Genomic DNA, 18,612 nt, shown 5'->3' with positions numbered 1-18,612 from the left:
CCACTTAGATATCTCATACACTGAGGCCGAGTTTTGCGCTGCGGCTAAGGAGGTTAAGTCCGTTTCTGGGTAGTCATCGCCTTCAGAGTCGGTCACAAGCATAATGTTGGTATGTCCTAAAGCTGCTGATTTTGCTGCCTCATCTGCTGTAGTGTTTCCACTGGTAACAAAAGAGCCATCTGTTTTATGCGCTAAACATTTGACGATGGCTAGTTTAGCTGGCAGAGTAATAGCATGTAACAAATCAGTTATGGCCATTCCATGCGTCACAGGAGAGCCATCTGCTCTCAATAACCCTCTCTGGGCCCATGTAGGGCCGAAGTAATGACACACACCATAAGCATACTGAGAATCCGTGAAAATAGTACAAGATTTCCCTGCAGCTAGCTTACAAGCTGCGGCAAGCGCTTTTAACTCAGCCAATTGTGCGGAACATGGTTGAGAAACAGCCATAGACTGAACAGTAACAAAGCTAGTCAAATCATTACTGGGCGCTACTATGGCGTAACCCGCCAAGTTCCCGTCTAGGCCTCTAAAGCACGAGCCGTCAACAAAAAAGGTTACATCCGAATGTGGCAAAGGTTGATTTTCAAGGTCTTGACGCGCTTTAGAGTATGTGGCTGAAACTTGCTGACAATCGTGCGGTTCACCATCCAATGGGGTCATCATTCTATCAGCTGGATTAACTGTCTGGCATCTTTGAATAGTCAATTCTGGTGAAGAGAGAATTACGTCGTAACCCGTCTTCCGCGCATGAGTTATCACAAATGTCGGACTGGTAAGCAGGGCATGTAACGCATGTGTAGTGTACAATATAGTAGGATGGCCCATTGTAATGGTTGACGCCTTTTGATACGCAAAGGCTGCTGCTGCTAATCCACGATAACATGGCGGCATACCACTCTCAATGTTGTCTAGCCTGCAGCTAAAGTAAGCAACAGGCTGCTTGCCTGGTCCCTGTTGCTGAGTTAACACGGCATTAGCGAAGCCTCGTTTCTCTGATACATACAGGAAGAATGGCTTACCATAATCAGGACTCGCTAGCACTGGTGCTGTACAAAGATCCTCCTTCAGCATTTCGAAAGCTGCAATGGCCTCCGTCGTCCAAACCAATGCAGCTTTCTTTTGATCAGCTGCTTTTATCAACGCACGTAGTGGAGCTACCTTCAATGCAAAATCTACTATCCACTGTCTGCTATAACCCACCATACCCAAGAAAGACAACATCTGCCCAACCGTTTGCGGTTTCGGGGCTTTACGGACCGCCTCTAGATGCGTAGGCGACAGCTTACGACTAGTGCCATGCAAAACTCTTCCTAGATACTCTACTTCCTGTTTGCAGAACTGTAACTTTTCCTTGCTCACCTTGTGTCCGTTTTCTGCTAAGAGTCTCAATACTTTTAGGGAGTCTGCCTGGCACTGTTCTTTAGTTGGGCTACAAATCAAGATGTCATCAACATATGTCAGGAGAAGACTATCAATATCCAATGAAGCTAGATCCCTAGCCACAATGCGATTGAAAATTGATGGGCTTTCACAATAGCCCTGGGGCAATCTCGTGTATGTGTACTGTTGGCCGTTATACGTGAACGCAAACAAATGTTGTGAATCTGGATGCAGTGGAATACTGAAAAATGCTGAACACAAATCAATAACCGTGTACCATTTAGTATTGCCTGGGATGTTGGAGAGTAACGTATGTGGATCTGGGACTATGGGCGCTTCTGCCTCAACTATATGGTTAATGGCACGTAAATCATGCACAAGTCGCCACTTATCTGAGTTTGGTTTTCTAACTGGGAATATTGGAGTGTTGCAGCGGCTATGTGTTGGTATTAAAACCCCTGCCTCCAATAACCCCTCGAGTGTAGGCCCTATCCCTGCCTGAGCCTGTGGTGTTAGTGGATATTGTTTCTGATACGGGTACCTGACATTAGGTTTAAGTTTTATCAAAACCTGTCCTGCTGACTTTATGAGTCCTACGTCCGTAGAGTGCTGAGTCCAGAGCACACTTGGGATGGTGGCTAACAGCCCTTCAGTTTCTGTATCCGATTGTTTATCTGGTGCGATGTCTTTGTCGTCTGAAAGTGGTAACTGATAGATAGGCGACATTTTCTTTTCTATCAAGGTTTGTGTGGCTCTTAAAGTGTCTGTGCCTTTTTGAGAAATGCGCATAAATTTTCCATCCGGTGAGGTGTGCATGTACTGATTGATGGTTGGCTTCCATTCCAGCACCTGGCTAGTTTCTTTGAGCATTGGTCCCAGGTCTTTCGATTCATATCCCCCTGCTACCATCAGTGTGATGTGTGGTATTGAGTTTGTAATCTGGTACCAGCTCTTTAAGTTATTGGGTAACTGAACTGCCGCTGCCACTCCTTGAGGGCCCACGAAGATGTCTGTTGTCACCACATCAAACAGTTTTCCTTCCAACATGTCTGACCATAGTGTTGCATATTCTTCATTGGTGCTGTCAGGGTCAAAACACATAGTACAGTGCAACGGGCTCTTAGGTTCGGTGTAATCCGGCCGCATAGCCTGTATCCATGGCTTCCACTGTAAATAGCTGGCCTGCAACTCTGATAATGAGGGATTGTCGTTCTGTAGCCAATACACTGTGCTACACTCTGTGTCTGCCTGCGTCCCAGCCATGAGATATTGTTCTGCTGTGGTTCTGTCTGGGAATGTTACCCAGAGGCCTGTAGGGCTGCACTGAATTCTAGCCTTAAATTTACACAAAAGATCTCGTCCCAATAAATTGACTGGTGTGGAGGGTGAATACAAAAGTGGTGCCACAATGGTGGTGTCTTCTAATGTTAGTATCTGAGGCTCTGTGAAATGTAAGATCTGTGAGATCCCTGAGAAGCCTGTTGTTTTGATGGTCTTCCGAGCTAGAGGGAGATTCGAGCCTTCGCGCCCTATACATGAATATGTGGCACCCATTTCGATCATGAATGGAAAAGGACGCTCATTATTGAGTGTTACCATGACAGTTGGTTCCTGTTGCGGATGCAGTGTAGTGGCATACTGCATATTCTCCCCCTCTGGCTTCTCAGGGCCGTTTCAACTCCAATTTGGTGCGGGCCCCAGTCCCGGGCCTATCTGGGGCTGATACATATGTGGGCAGTCTCTTCTCATGTGTCCAGTCCTGTCAATGGGATGCCTAGTTTGAAATGCGCTTTAGTGCGTAGAAAATGAACAAGTGTATACTTCAAATCAAGCAGCGCTTAGGGGCTTTTGCTGCAGGCCGCAAGCCATCACTTACACCGCAATTGGAAATCGGAAAGAGCTCTCACCAAAGAACTCTGGCCAAAGCCTGTCAAATGCAACTGGTGGACTTTGCCGTTCCGTTTTGACTTTCGAGACCGGGCAGAAACAAGCCTTGAGCTTTGCTCCAGTAAGAGCCCACTTGTCCTAATCAGGACCCTGAAGGTGACTAGAGCAGTTTCTCCACTATGTGGTGCCTAGCTTCAAATGGGCTTTAGTGTATGAACAAGTGTTTGCTTGTTCGAGTCGAGCAACAAGTAGGGCTGTTTTTTTTTGGCCTCAGGCAGCAAGCAACCACTTAGAACACAAGTGGAAATCACTTGTGGAAAGACCTCTCACAAGCAGAGAAGCCTTCGTCACACTCTTGCCAAAGCCTGTTAAACGCAGCTGGCGGACTTTCCTGTTCCGTTTGCCTTTTCAAGGGCGGCCCTCGTACATTTGCCACGCTCCAACATGCGGCTTAAATGTAGTGCGTTGGCCGGGAATCGAATTAGACTCGAGTTTTGCGCTCTGTAGCACCCGTGCCTTGGGAACAAGCTGAAACTGAGATCCGGCCCCACTCCCACATAGTTTCTGTAGCGTGACTGTTTTCACGTTGTCTGCTCATTTGCACTGGCGAACAAAAGTCTTGATATTGTCTTTTTTTTGTTTTCTTTTTTGGTTTAATTGATTTATTTTGAAGATGAGAGCCCGAATAGCTTCTTTGTAATTTCTGTAGTGTAGTGGTTATCACGTTCGCCTAACACGCGAAAGGCCCCCGGTTCGAAACCGGGCAGAAACAACCCAAGGCTTTTGAGCTTTGCTTCAGTATGCGTCCACTCGTCCTAATCGGCACCCTGAAGGTGACTGGAGCAGTTTCTCCACAATGGGATGCCTAGTTTGAAATGCGCTTTAGTGCGTAGAAAATGAACAAGTGTATACTTCAAATCAAGCAGCGCTTAGGGGCTTTTGCTGCAGGCCGCAAGCCATCACTTACACCGCATTTGGAAATCGGAAAGAGCTCTCACCAAAGAACTCTGGCCAAAGCCTGTCAAATGCAACTGGTGGACTTTGCCGTTCCGTTTTGACTTTCGAGACCGGGCAGAAACAAGCCTTGAGCTTTGCTCCAGTAAGAGCCCACTTGTCCTAATCAGGACCCTGAAGGTGACTAGAGCAGTTTCTCCACTATGTGGTGCCTAGCTTCAAATGGGCTTTAGTGTATGAACAAGTGTTTGCTTGTTCGAGTCGAGCAACAAGTAGGGCTGTTTTTTTTTGGCCTCAGGCAGCAAGCAACCACTTAGAACACAAGTGGAAATCACTTGTGGAAAGACCTCTCACAAGCAGAGAAGCCTTCGTCACACTCTTGCCAAAGCCTGTTAAACGCAGCTGGCGGACTTTCCTGTTCCGTTTGCCTTTTCAAGGGCGGCCCTCGTACATTTGCCACGCTCCAACATGCGGCTTAAATGTAGTGCGTTGGCCGGGAATCGAATTAGACTCGAGTTTTGCGCTCTGTAGCACCCGTGCCTTGGGAACAAGCTGAAACTGAGATCCGGCCCCACTACCACATAGTTTCTGTAGCGTGACTGTTTTCACGTTGTCTGCTCATTTGCACTGGCGAACAAAAGTCTTGATATTGTCTTTTTTTTGTTTTCTTTTTTGGTTTAATTGATTTATTTTGAAGATGAGAGCCCGAATAGCTTCTTTGTAGTTTCTGTAGTGTAGTGGTTATCACGTTCGCCTAACACGCGAAAGGCCCCCGGTTCGAAACCGGGCAGAAACAACCCAAGGCTTTTGAGCTTTGCTTCAGTATGCGTCCACTCGTCCTAATCGGCACCCTGAAGGTGACTGGAGCAGTTTCTCCACAATGGGATGCCTAGTTTGAAATGCCCTTTAGTGCATAGAAAATGAACAAGTGTATACTTCAAATCAAGCAGCGCTCTCTGTGGACATTTGGTCATGGGTGCCACACTTGCGCCTGACGAGGTGGCTGAGAGGTTAAGGCGATGGACTGCTATTCCATTGTGCTCTGCACGTGTGGGTTCAAATCCCATCCTCATTGCTTGTGTGCCCTTTAACCTCCTCTTTACCACAACTCTTGCATGCGGAATGCTTCGGAGTGCTAGAGGGGATCGAGAAAAGCTAGCCCTGGGTCTATGTTTTTCACAACCGTGGGCTGTATTTCCATGTTGGTTGGACACAGATGCTGTAAGGCTGACGGGTCGCCACTGGAGATCCATGCAGATCAATGCAGTGCACAGTCCCGAAGACAGCGGCCCGGATCGTGCACCTTTATATATCTCATCAAAACCAGGTGAAATATCTAATTGGTCTAGATTAACTGAGTGTGTTAAAGATATTAGAGATTGGATGACCGATAATTTCCTATTATTAAATTCTGACAAAACAGAGATATTACTTATTGGCCCAAAAACTAGTACACAGAAGCTCTCACAATTCAGCTTGCACCTAGAAGGATGCACTTTTACTACTAGCTCAACAGTGAAAGACCTGGGTGTAATATTAGACAGCAACTTATCCTTTGAAAACCATATTTACAATATCACAAAAACAGCCTTCTTCCATCTTAGAAATATTGCCAAGCTTAGGAACATTTTATCTGTATCTGATGCAGAAAAGCTAGTTCATGCATTCATGACCTCCAGACTGGACTACTGTAATGCATTACTAGGTGGTTGTCCTGCATCTTCAATAAACAAGCTACAGTTAGTCCAGAATGCAGCCGCCAGAGTTCTTACCAGATCAAGAAAATATGATCATATAACCCCAATATTATCATCCCTGCACTGGCTACCTGTTAAGTTTAGAATTGACTATAAACTAGCTCTACTCACATACAAGGCTCTAAATGGTTTAGCTCCCACCTATCTATCCAGTCTTCTAACACATTACAATCCACCACGCTCTTTAAGATCACAAAATTCTGGACTTCTAGTAGTTCCCAAAATATCAAAATCCACAAAAGGAGGTAGAGCGTTTCGTATTTAGCTCCAAAACTCTGGAATAGTCTTCCTGACTGTGTTCGGGGCTCAGACACAGTCTCCCAGTTTAAATATAGACTAAAGACTTATCTCTTTAGCCAGGCATACATCTAACACTTCCCATAACCTTGTGCTCCAGTACATCTGATTAAATGCACATTCAGCTAGTACTGCTAATATTATGAACAGCAGCTACGCTAATGCTGTTCCATTGTTTCCTTTCTTCTACCCATCCAGAGACTGTGCCGGCTCCAGTGGCATCCGGAGATGGACCAGCTCCAGCCGGGTTCTGCTTGTGAGGATTGGGATATTCAAGCAGCGCCATGGACAACAACCTCCTCATTGATTCACATAACACTATACACATGCTGTATCTACATCACACAATTGTCACACAAATGAGGATGGGTTCCCTTTTGAGTCTGGTTCCTCTCAAGGTTTCTTCCTCATACCATCTAAGGGAGTTTTCCTTGCCACAGTCGCCTCAGTCACCTCAGGCTTGCTCACTTGGGATAACATCTAGGACTGTTTGTCTGTTTGTCTGTTCATATGTTTGTTGTTTTCTTATGTGGTTTCTCATGTAAAGCTGCTTTGAGACAATGCTCTTTGTTAAAAGCGCTATACAAATAAAATTGAATTGAATTGAATTTATTGCAACAGACTGGGATGCAAGTTCATATCAGCAAACCTTGTCAACAAGAGCTTAAGCCTTTCAAACCTTTCCTGGGTTTGGATTTTGAATCACGTCTGGTAATGGAAGCATGCGTGGTACAACCATTGCGACCGCCTGCCAGAGTGCCTCTCGTTCCAGACCTGGCAGGCCTCCCTTGACCACAGCCCCACAACCCTCCAAGTGCATGGGTAGCGTCGCCAAAAAAAACATGGTTATTAATTAATGTAATTAATTAACTGATTAAATATGATTGTGATAGTTAAAACTATTGATAAACTGATGAAAATGAATTACCTGTAACTAGAGTGAGAATCAGTGGTATGTATCTCACTATGTACAGTAAGTTGTATAGTTGATCCATTTCTGAACACAGCTCTGTGAGGATTCTGTATAATAGTGCTGTATGTGCTGAACTTTACACGTCTCTAGAAGGACACACCCAGGAAGTGATGCAGTTTTAGTGTTATTTTGTACAGATCACTTCACACAGTGTCAGTGACAGAAATCTAGAGTCATTATGGCTGGTGTCGTATTTCAAGATTCATCATCTATACAATACTATAAGCCTTTATCTGTTTGTGTGGTTTTTAAATTATTTGTACATTTATAAATAATTATGATAATTTGCTGTGGAAAATCATAGGAAACTGATCCAGATTTAAACAAAATCTCTCATAAGTAAATTTGCTGTGTCTATAACCAAAAGGTAATTAAATTCAGTTCAATTCAATTCAGTTCACTTCATTTTTATTTGTACAGCACTTTTAACAATGGACATTGTCTCAAAGCAGCTTTACAGAAATACAGAAATTCAGAATAGAAATTACAAAGTTGAAAATTAACTTTACCCCTAATGAGCAACTCTGAGGCAACAGCGGCAAGAAAAAACTCTGTGAGACGATATGAGGAAGACTCAAATGTGAACCCATCCTCATCTGGGTGATACCAGAGAGTGTGATTATGAATAAATTACCTTCTAATTGTATATTATCAAACATTAAAAGCAGCAGAGGAGATGATCAGATCCACTTTTTAGTTTTATCATCAACTTTAGCAGACAGACGTGGTGGCATAGGGATTTACCTCCACATGGAGTGATGAAAAAAAGGAACTCAGGTTTAGATTTTGGATGTTGTTTGTACCATTGTAGGCTGTTTACTGAACCACTGTCTTTGTTGCTGCAGGACAGAGTAACATCATCACCTTCATCTACAACTTTATGAGTGAAAAGTGGTTCTAATAAATCTGCCATGGAGTCACCTGTTATAGAGAAGAGAACATAATAATTTTTTAGTTTTGAGTTATATAACTCATATTCTATTTTTTCTTAACATCACACAGGCTAATTAATCATTAATTTATTATCTCCTTTCTGAAAAGATCAATGTTAACTTACCTAATGAAAGCCACAGACACATGAATATAACAGTGAACATGATGAATGGTGTTAGTAAAATGACAATATTCTGAGGTCTTTCTGTACTCTATTATATTAATATTTCAGAGGTTCATGTCTCCACAAAGTGTGACATTCTACATCCCACTCCCTGTATTCCAGAGAGAGGCTCCAGGTTGGAGCTTTAATTTTCAGAGGTAATTACAGTGGGATTTGAACCTCCTTGGACCTCTGGAGAAACAAGCTTCCAAGCGAGAACCAAGCCGGCAGTGCAAGTTTCCATTAGTTTTGTCCCACCCACTCTATTCCATGTAAAACCAGGGCTCATCCAGGATTTGAACCCCGGACCTCTCGCACCCGAAGCAAGAATCATACCCCTAGACCAACGAGCCAGGTCGTCCCAGTCAGCTTGCTGTGTGCCAATGGAGGTTCACTGTACTCTGTAACTGTATGACCTTCCAGTTCATATGGACTGGGGTCCGAGTAAAAGGAACTCGGTTACACAAAGTCAAGTTAACAATAAAGCGAGGGCTCCTGTGGGATTTGAACCGTTTTGGAATGCAGACGCTAAGTGTGAACCAAGTAAGCAGCTCTTGCCATTGGGCCAAATATGTCATTAATCTCGGTGGACATGAAGATCAAAATCAATTCTTGTAGAACAAGCTTGCTTTAGTGTCAGGTGGAGGTTTCAGTATAGGTCAAGTTTACAGGATTGTAGCTTCTTTGCTGGAAACTGTACTGTTGCTCCAGTATAGCTTGGTGAATATTATGAGGCTTCAAGTAGTTTCTGTGATATTTGCAGTAAGTTTAAAAATGATTCCAGTTGGTAATAAAATTGAATTAGCTGGTTGCTAAAGAAACTCAGGTGGCTGGTGGGGTATGGTTTGGTAACTGTTACAAGGTCTCATCTGTTCGATAGGGTGACACTAGGAAGCTGTAATGGAGTCCCATGTGGTTGCTATGGATTTTAAAAAAATATTTTAGTATGATTTATGTCATTTACAGGGTTGTTACTGTAGTCTTAGATTTCTGTTCTTGGTGAACAGGAATGAAACCCCATGTGGTCTTTAGCTGTTGGAGCTCATCTACCTCAAGAATTGATTATGGAGCACTATTTCAGTAGAGCTTATTTATTTCCTGATTGTGTGATGGAAACTGTGTTTTTATTTTCCAGAGTTCTTATTCTTAGTTATACATACTTTCAGGTATCCTGTAATTCTCAAAAATATATTAAAGATCCTGCAAAGACACACATGATGAACACATTAAATCTCATGCTCAGTAAAATAAACAAACAAACAAGCAAACAAACAAACAAATAAATAAATAAAAATAAAACAAATCAGCTGCTTGTCAAAAGAGTTTACAATATCCACATTTTCCAGCATGTGATCTTTACACTGTCATTAAGTAAATAAACCATCAAACCTGCCACTATTGTTTATGAGAACTGCACTTAATACTGCAGAGGGAGTGAACATGTGGCTTCTTCAAACACACACCTAACTTTTCTATCTGTATTTGGATTCACTTAGAATGTTTTGTCTATTCACTTCAAATAAAGTATTCATATATGGTTATATACATACATTTCTATTGGATCAATAACTCTTTTGTAGTGGTAGGCCTGCAGAGAGCAGAAAAGTTACAAAAAGAAATTAACTTTACATAATGGAGTCCTAATGGAGTTCTCTATTATCAAAGTCTTTCAGATTTAAACAGCTGTCATGTTACACAGGCATTCATAAGCTTACATAGGACCCAGAGAGCTCTGCTTTGATGGAGTCCCGATGAGAAGGAGTCCTCAGGAACCGAATCGGAGCCACGGAGGCCAGCTGTACGCCAACTGCATCCTGTTAAAAACGTAAAAAACAAAAAAATCTCTGTAATTCACTTATGGTGTTCTAGATGGCTACTTAATTTACACCTTAACACGAAGCAGGATGTAAGCCTAAACATGTCCTGTTCTCCAAAAAAGATGATGTACTGTACATTTCCTCCCGCCGCCCCATCATAAGTGCTTCTTCTCATCGCAGTTTCATAATAACACATCTAACATTCTGTCACGTTCCTTACAGTAAAAACAGCTTGAGTAAAATAAAGGAAAGGTTTGTTTACGGGTTAAAAGGTTTGCATTACTCATTACGATATTTATCTTAATGATGCTACCAAGTTAATTATCCAGGCTTGCTAACAGTGTAGATAAACCAGTGTTTTTTTCACCCACACCCAGAAATAGAGGATATTTAAAAAAAAGGGAGACATAAAAATACAAAAATTTCTTTTTTAACGCCGAAACGTTAATGAACCTATGAGTTTGTAAACTAGTTAAGCTGAGAATAAACAGACAAATATTAGCATTAGTTAGCAGTATCTAGCATTAGCATTAGCTTGTGTAAATTCACCGTACACGGTGACTGATTAAAGTCTCAAAAACCTCCTGTCCCAGTCCATCATCCGAAATCTAAATATTATACGGAATAATTATTAAAACCTTCACCCGAGTTCAGCAAGCTTTACACTCTATATGATATTGTGTAAATGAAATGATTAGCGAGGTTCGCTAGCTAGATAACATACATCTGTAACCAAGTCCTGTAATTCGCAGCAAACCTTTTACATTTCCCTGGACAAGCACACTCCACAACTCCTGACACTTTTCAGAGCTAAGGCATCGAAGGATGGTACCATTGGCAACCAGATGGCTAAAATATTAAAAGACTATCATGAACAAGTAAGTGGAATTCCCATTGAACATACTCAAGGGCTGTACAGGTTAAAAACATTATCAATAAATAAAATCAGTTAAATATAATAATGATGAATGTTTTCAGTTGCCAGAAAAGACAAAAACATGAAGGCATTCTAAAACAGTAGTCTATACAAACAAAATAAATAAATTACACAAAGTAGTGTAGAATAACATGCAAGTAAGTGAATGATGACAATTTTTGTGTGTGGATGAACTAATCCTTAAAATGTGCTTGTGCTGTTATTAAACTGCCTAAAGGAATTTGCCTGTTATGTGGATTAGTAAGAAAGTGCCAGGTAATAACTAGTGCTGTTACATGTTGTAGCTAGGTTTGCAGTGTTAGAATGTTGTCTCATCATTAATCATGTTAATAAATTCAAAATGTTGCTTAGTTGGGAATTAAAAGTATGGTCATTTTTTGTTTTGTCTTTAAGGATCAGGATGACATCAGTGTCATTGGAACTCTTGTCCTGGCTGGACTGCCGCTTTACTTGAAGGAAGACTCGTCAGATGTTTTCAAGACACACACGGTAAGGCTCATCAGGACTACTTTCTGAAACATTTTGATCTTTTTGTCGACATCGAAAAAAATACAGCTAGAGTAGCTGTACAGGTGATCATTTCAGTAATCTTAAAGGAAAGGTTTACTCAAATGATGATTATATAATTCATTTACTCACCCTCGTGTAATTCCATTAGATTTTTGTTAAAGGTACGTTTAAATCTTTTTCTCTCCTTTTGTCTGTCCAATTAAAGGCAATCTGTATTTTCAAGCTTCAAAAATTACTTTGATTTAGACTTTACTAAAATATTAACATGGTTCAACACACACATTAAACACATTATCTAAATATAATATCTAAATTTGATGTGCATTGTTTTCTGTATGTTTATATCATTGTCATATGTAAAGCTCATACTCCAAAGTCATGAACATGATCTGCACTATTTGCAGAGGCTTGTTATGTTGTAATTATAAGGTTTAGTTCATTCTAATGGGAACCACTGGTATTAATTTTGTTTTGCCTCTTTGTTTTTTTGTTTGTATGTCTTGATTGTCCTTGAAGATGACAAGGTGATGTCTTCAAAATCCTGGGTCAGTGCTCTGATGCTGCTTTTTGGGCTGCTTTATGCCCTTCATATCAGCTACCCCAAGAAGCTGACTTTTTTTTTTTTGGTTCCTGCAACCAAGGAAAGTTAGATTTTGCTTAGTCTTTAAATCTGTTTGTGTTCAGGTAACAGATGTAATTAAGTCCAAATAACTTTTTAGCTACACAAATGGTTTGAGGAAACCGATTGCCTTAAATGGTTTGAGTTGACTGAACTCAAATTAATCAAGACTAACTTTATCAGTTTGTGTTCTGTCAACTCAAACCATTTAAGACCATCGATTTCCTCAAACCATTTAAGTAATTATATATATATATATATACTTTACTACTTTTTTATTTATTGATTTATGCCACAGAATTACCACAAACATTGTTTGTGTCTGTGGTTTTCTGATAACAGGTTGGTAAAGGAAGGATCTTTGATGTGGTTTTAGAATCTTCATTTATACTGGTTTATACGTTTTATTAATATTGACTTAAGAAATAAAGAAATGACTGGATGAATAATAAAAAACATGGTTATTAATTAATGCAACTAATTAACTCATTAAATATGATTGTAAGAATTAAAACTTTTGGTAAACTGATTAAAATGAATTACCTGTAACTAGAGTGAGAATCAGTGCATCTGACTTCACCTCTTAAACATATCTTTTGGAGTTAGAGGTCAGGGCTGTGTCTCAAAAGACACAATAACTTACAATACTTTAACCTTTCATACTAACTTTTTAAACTTTTTAACCATGAAGTTATGACATTGAAAACTCACAGCTGAAAATGTTAAATATGAATTCCACACGTTTACTTTCTTTGTTGCTTGTTTTAATCTGCTTCTGAGAGAAATTCCGTTTCCAAGCACATCATTTAATGTGTTTGACTTCATGCAACAGTATTAAACTCATGCAATATACTGTAGGGATTAAGTTGTAATGTTTTATTTATAAGGCCATATACATCAACGTGTTTGGAGTAATGTTCGAAGCAGATAAGTTATACCTACCTTATTATTAAAACAGATGGATGTGCATGCAATGAGTCAAGTTTCATTTTTATGCACTTTTATGCATATGCATAAGTCGTTTTATTCATACCTTAATTTCACTACACACAAATAGGCCATTATTCTCAAAATATCACGAATTTAATCCCGTATTGCTACGAATCTTGTGATTTTTACGTTATTCTCATAGTGTTAACTTTATTTGCGAAATATTACTACTTTGTCACAATTTTATTTAGTTTGACTTTTTTTCTGGAATAACTACCAGTTAAATTTTGCATTATAATGACTTTAATCTGAAGAGGTTTTCCATTTTAATTTTTATCTTTGCACAGGCATCTTTAAAGTTGAACAAAAACAAGTTCTGTGCAAATGGCAGGACAACACCAGCGCAATTAAGTATTTACAAAGCACATAAAATACTTCGCAGCTTTACACTCACACAGTCACGGGTAAATTTATATATATTCATTTAAAATGTAAATATTATTATATATGCATTAAAGTATTAAAATATATACTTTAGAAACTGTGTTTATGTCTTTCAGAATTTATTGTGGATGTTTTCTCACAATCACTACATTACATGTGCAGTTAACAAATTTACTGGACACTTTTTAATGTAACGTGATAAATTACAAGCGTATTTAACAAGAGTATGAAGACTACATAGCAAACTTTGAGTGATTATACTGTATAATGTGCTCAGGCCAGAGGTGTACCATGTGCCACCTGGTGGACATTCTGTGAAGTACAACACATGCATTTAAATACCAAAGCGCCGACATCTGTATACATCAATTTAATTCAATTTTCAATTCAATTTTATTTCTAAAGCACATTTCAATTCAACCTTAGTTTGCCAAAGTGCTGTACAAAAATAAAGGGAATAAAAATAAAAAGGATGAAAGCAGGAAAACACATACACATTACAAACAATTAACAGCAGAAGAAAAGAGATGCGTTTTTAACATAGATTTGAATTCAGCTAACGTGGAAGCAGTTCTAATGGGTGATGGCAGGCTGTTCCACAGCTTAGGACCAGCTACTGCGAAGGCTCTGTCTCCCCTGCGTTACAGGCGAGACCATGGTATTCACAAAAGATGACCATCTTGGGATCTAAGTGACCGAGCAGGATTGTAAGTGGTGAGTAAATCGGAGAGATATCTTGGAGCTAAGTTGTTAAGAGCTTTATAGACAAATAACAGAATTTTGTAATCAATTCGATATCAGACTGGCAGCCAGTGCAGGGAGCGTAACATTGGTGTGATATGGTCTCGTTTGCAGCTACCCGTGTTTGCAGACACCAGAGCATGCAATGCATACCAGTTACTCTGATTTGGAATAAATTAGCCTGCATTAAGCTTTCAGTAAATGAACAATTATGCAGTGTCATGTGAGTTTAAATTGGGAGTGAGCAGAAACAAAGTAGCTTGAAGACAACTGTCATGTAACAAAGACTCTTTTTCACTGACTTTTTTCTTCTATAAGAATCCGTCATTGTTGTGATATGCTAATTAGGACATGCGGAAGTGTCACGTGACTTTCTGCGCTCCTCCTGTCTCATTAGCACACGAAAAACTTTTTTAAGAATTCAGTTTTATTTTATTGTACAATAACAGTTTGGGGGATTTGATGTTATTGATGTTATTATTCTTTCTTTCTGCTTTGTGTAGGTCTATTTTGAGAATTTATATTACTTTAAACCATTCAAAACATTTAAAAGATAATTCTGTCTTTACTCCACACTTTTTACCAGAGTCTCTGCTTGCACTCCATTACATGACAAGAGCATATCTGATAATCTGTGGTCTCTGTGTTTGGAACAGTGTTCAGAGTTCAGATTGAATTGAATTGATGTTTCTCACACTGAACACTGTGCAAAAGATCAGAAAACTAATGATGCACTAATAAATAAGGCAGTTCTAGTCACTTGTGTAAAAATACCAGGAATTGTTCTGTAGTGGTTATACCATCTGTAGAGATAATGCTATGTGGAGAGCAGGTTTCCTGTGTAATGCTTTAACACAAACAGATTAAAGTACACACATAAAATGAAGCAACAAAACTTTAAATCACACACATCGCAGTGTTAAATTTCAGATATACTCCATCACAGCAGAGGTGACAAAGCATGTGAGGTCTAATTCTTATTTCCTGTGAAGCCTAAAACTCATTCCTTAGTTCTGGAGGTTTTTCTCATTACCTCGTTGCTGGTCTGTGTGATTGGTGTTAGATGATATATACAGTTCAAGGTGATAAATGTGGAGCCATGCCTTGTCGTTAATGCACTTCTAATTTAATTACAAATTGCACTTAGGAGTAAAGGAATGTCACCAGCAGAACTGCCTTGAGTATAACAAAACTGTGTCAATGTTTTTGTACAGTGCAGCTGGATTTCCTGTCACTGTGGGCGCCAGAGCACAGTAATATAGTGCAGAGTCTGATACAGCAGCAGAGGAGATGATCATATCCACTTTCTTATCTTTAAGTGTAGCATTCATTCTTGGGGGACGGTTTTCACTTAGATCTCCAGTTTTGTAAATATAAAGAAGGAACTCAGGTTTAGATTTTGGATATTGTCTGTACCAGTGCAGGGAGAATCTTGTATCACTTGTTTCATATTCACAGGACAGAGTAACATCATCACCTTCATCTACAACATTCTGAGTGGAAAGTGGCTTTATTGAATCTGCCATGGAGTCACCTGTTATAGAGAAGAGAACATAAAGTTTTACACAATCAAGCCAGAATTACACACAGAAATCATGCTTTCTATAACACCAGACAATTAATAAACAATACATAATATCTAAACTAACAAAAGGTGTTAACTCACCTAGTGAAAGCCACAGACACATGAATATAACAGTGAACATAATGACTGGTTTTAGCTGAATGAAAAAGCTCTTTCTGTACTCTAATATATTACCATGATAAATGTTCAGGAAGCTCCACCCCCCAGCATCACATGACAGTGTCTCCAGTGTTGATGACAGTGAAACATCCTGGCTTTACATTAAGTCTTGTTTGGGAAACTGTGCTGAAACTCTTTACATAATAAACAAACAAAAACTGACAGCAGGAAAAAATTCTACTTAATAAAAATGTTGTAATAATTAAAATGAGTAAATATTTTTGTTTTTTAAATATATATATATTTTATAAGTGGTATTTGGATATTAGGGTACTTGATTGTTGTGATAAAGCATGTTTATTGAATAGAATTACATTTCATGAGGTGGTATTTCATGAGGTGTGGAACAAACCAGCCTCTTTTCTTTCTCTTATCTATTATTCTTTATTGCCATTTAACTCATTGCTTAATAAAACCACTTTGTAAAACTAGTTGACTTCATCTCATATCTGCTGATTGGTCATTTAAACATGAAACTGTGTTTATAAAGAAAGGGTGGAGTATTTACCTTATCCTATGATAAGAGAATCTGTCCAGATCCCATTTTATTCAATGCAGCTGTAATATGATGTAATAATAATAAAAATATAATATTAATTTACACCAATCAGGCATAACATTATGACCAGTGACAGGTGAAGAGAATGTCACTGATGATCTCCTCATCATGGCACCTGTTAGTGGGTTGGATATATTAGGCCCCAAGTGAACATTTTGAACAAGTTAATATGTTAGAAGCAGGAAAAATGGGCAAGCGTTAGGAAAATTGTGATGGCTGGACGACTGGATTAGAGCATCTCCAAAACTGCAGCTCTTGTGGGGTGTTCCCGGTCTGCAGTGTTGGTAAACTGGCGACAGTGTCATAGGCGGCCAAGGCTTATTGATGCGCGTGGGGAGCGAAGTCTGGCCCGTGTGATCCGATCCAACAGATGAGCTGCTGTTACTCAAGTTGCTGAAGAAGTTAATACTGATTCTGATAGAAAGGTGTCAGAATACACAGTGCATGATGGGCTTTTCTGGCAGAAAAAGGAGGTCCAACACGATAGTACGCAGGTGGTCATAATGTTATGCCTGATCAGTGTAGGTCACACATTTTTAATGAAATTGTACGTATAGGTCTACTGTACCTATAGGCCTAGTACTGTGTATGTAGGATTAAACAACAGATAGAGTCGATATTATTTTGCAAAGAAGTATTTATAATCACAGAAGTCTACATTCTTGGGGATGTGAGCAGGGTCCTTGTATTTGGCCCACAGTAAGATAACTCACTACGCCATCTTCTGGAGAAAAGAGAAAAACTTTAACAAACAAATCTTTTTTCTTTAAATTCACAAATTAGAACAACAAATAGTAATTTCTGAACTTCTGTACAGAGCTTCAGCTGCTTTCATTAAATTCAGAATTGGCTCTGTGGACTTTTCTGAAAAACTTTCTGTCTAATGTAACTGAGTAAACTAGGGAAATACAGTATCTTTTAAAACAACAATATTTTTCCCAAATCAACAAACTGTTGTTTATAGAGAAAAGCAATTATTATTATTATTATTATTATTATTATTATTATTATTATTATTATTATTATTATTATTATTATTATATTTTTAATTCTTGCTTCAATTACAAACAAACAAAACAAGGTACATACTAAAGTTACACAATATGATGATATATAGCCAGCAATAAGTTGAGCAAACCATTAACAAAGCTGAAAAAATATCATAATATCATCAAAAATGAATAAACAGATAAAAATAAATGACCTGTAACTAGAGTGAGAATCAGTGGTATGTATCTCACTATGTACAGTAAGTTGTATAGTTGATCCATTTCTGAACTACATAAACATATTATATAATCACATATAAACCCACTTTACCTTCTAAACATCATAAACAGGTGCTTAGTGTCCTGCAGCTGCAACATAACAAATACTGGCTGATAAGAATCTGTTCAGGAAATCCTGAATGTCACAGTTCTAGTGGGAACAGAATAGAGTTAACTCAAATGTCAGAGACATCCATAATCCCACAGTCATGTTTTAGTATATATACAGTAAAAGACACATTAAGCTTTATTAATCAAATGTACATGCAGTTAATGTGACAATGAACTTTCTACTGAACTTTCTATTCTCTATAGGAGTTTCTTTATTTATCCATTTCATTTGTACAACTGTATCTGTACAATGAATCTCATTGTTCTACAATCAAACTCACATCTGTTCTGAGGGGTTTGTAAAAGGTCATTGCTCTAGCTCACATCCAACAAAGTAACAGTGATCTGTACAAACATAAAACACACAAGACTGAAGGAATAAATGAATCTACCATTTTATTTATTTGTTTGTTTGTTTGTTTGTTTGTTTGATGATTTCAAATGACTATTAATTACAGTGAATCATGGACAAAACTGGAAAGAAAAGATCAATAAATTTAATTTCATGTCATATGCACCCAAACATCCAAAACAATGGATCTGTGTCTATAAAATACTGTTTGTTCATAACAATGTAGATTT

At 38.9% G+C, this 18,612-nt stretch overlaps 2 non-coding genes across 2 annotated transcripts; both read left to right on the top strand.

Moving 5' to 3' along the window:
* The first annotated feature begins 3,972 nt into the window (after window positions 1–3,972).
* Window positions 3,973–4,045, top strand: trnav-aac (transfer RNA valine (anticodon AAC)). Its single transcript has one exon. It is a non-coding gene; the product is annotated as a tRNA-Val (tRNA).
* Window positions 4,046–4,950: 905 nt separating this feature from the next.
* Window positions 4,951–5,023, top strand: trnav-aac (transfer RNA valine (anticodon AAC)). Its single transcript has one exon. It is a non-coding gene; the product is annotated as a tRNA-Val (tRNA).
* Window positions 5,024–18,612: the final 13,589 nt, after the last annotated feature.

The sequence above is a fragment of the Hemibagrus wyckioides genome, unplaced genomic scaffold (genome assembly GCF_019097595.1).
Source record: "Hemibagrus wyckioides isolate EC202008001 unplaced genomic scaffold, SWU_Hwy_1.0 Contig4, whole genome shotgun sequence".
Classification (NCBI taxonomy): Eukaryota; Metazoa; Chordata; class Actinopteri; order Siluriformes; family Bagridae; genus Hemibagrus; species Hemibagrus wyckioides.
This window is presented reverse-complemented; position numbering and strand designations above follow the sequence as displayed.